Raw genomic sequence first — 1,546 nt, forward strand, 5'->3', positions numbered from 1 at the left:
AGACTGAAGGAGTCCTAGATTATGGTCACCCTTCAGGTCTGGAAAGGAACTCATCCTCATGATCCAATTTTTTCCCAAGCAACACATAGGTATATAAAGGAGACAACAATGCTAGTAAGGAATGATTGACATGGAATGGTAAACCATTTAAAATCAAAAGTGCAACATTCACCTAAGGACAAAGTTGATAAAGTCTGTGAAGGAGGGGGAAATGGAAACAAGTACCACAGTGAGAAAGTTTGATAAGTGTTGTTACATGGAGGGAATTACAATCACTGAGATGGAACAATCACTGAGATGATTTGCTAAATGCAAAATTGATCATCTCCACTAACCTTCACTCAATTCACAATAAAAGTTAAAAATATAATCATGGGGAAAGGGTGAACTTCGAATTTTTTATTTTACTCAACAAATGAAGAGGGAAAAAAATTATGGCCAGAAGACCAAATCTAGCTTGTCATTTGCTTTCATAAATCAAATTTTGTTGGAACACAACTATACAATTAGTGCTTGTTATGTAATGGTAGGGAGTCCTGGTTTGGCACTGCAGGTAAATGTGCTGAACTGCAAGGTCACCAAGTCAAGCTCACCAGTTGCTCCTTGGAAACCCTATACAGGGTCACTATGAGTCAGAACTGAATCTACGGCACTTAACAACAACAAGAAACAGTAGAGTTTCATAATTGTGACAGATTCTGTAGGACTTGAAAAGTTGAAATTTATCTTTTCTATTATAGAAAAAGTTTGCTATCGCCTAGTCAAATGTACTAGAATTTGATCTTTAAAAAAATAAACAGCACATTTTTTAAAATTCAAAAACTAATATATGTATATTGTAAGAGGTTATCAAAATATCAAAAGATCCAATACTTTCTCTATTCCTCTTTGTTTTTCATTCCCTGAATAATTGGATCCTAAAGCCCTATATATGGAGCCAATCAAACCTCTGACCTGAGCTGGGAGTCTAAGAAAGATTAGGAGTGTGTCTACTGTACAGAAGGTTTAACCCTTGTGGGATAGCAGACTCTGAGCATGGTAAGGAAGGAATCTTAGTAGAGTACAACCCAATAGGGGATACAGAGTTCCAGTAGGGTGAGGAAGGCTGGGAAGACTTTGGGGGAAGGCCTGCCATAGAGAATTAGATTAAGTTCAGATTTGCCACATAGCAACTGTGTGGGCCCCAAACCTGGATGGGCAAAGAAAGAAACAAAGGGGTATAATGGGAGCATTGAAATTCAAGTGGGTCAGTATCTTAGTGCACAAAGGTGGGTAGAGAATTTAGTGAATTTGTTTTATTTTGTTTTGCGGCTGTATAACAGATCACTAGTGGTTACAAATCGGGCTGCGAACCTTAAGGTTAGCAGTTCGAGACTACCAGCAGCTCCACGGGAGAAAGATGAGGCTTTCTGCTCCCGTAAAGATTTACAGCCTCAGAAACCCTGTACAGGGTCGCTATGGGATGGAACCGACTCGACAGCACTTAAAAACAGCAACAACATCAAGCTTAATGGCTTAAAACAACACATTTTTGAGATTTCTCCCT

This window comes from Chrysochloris asiatica, unplaced genomic scaffold (assembly GCF_000296735.1).
Source record: "Chrysochloris asiatica unplaced genomic scaffold, ChrAsi1.0 scaffold00002, whole genome shotgun sequence".
Taxonomy (NCBI): Eukaryota; Metazoa; Chordata; class Mammalia; order Afrosoricida; family Chrysochloridae; genus Chrysochloris; species Chrysochloris asiatica.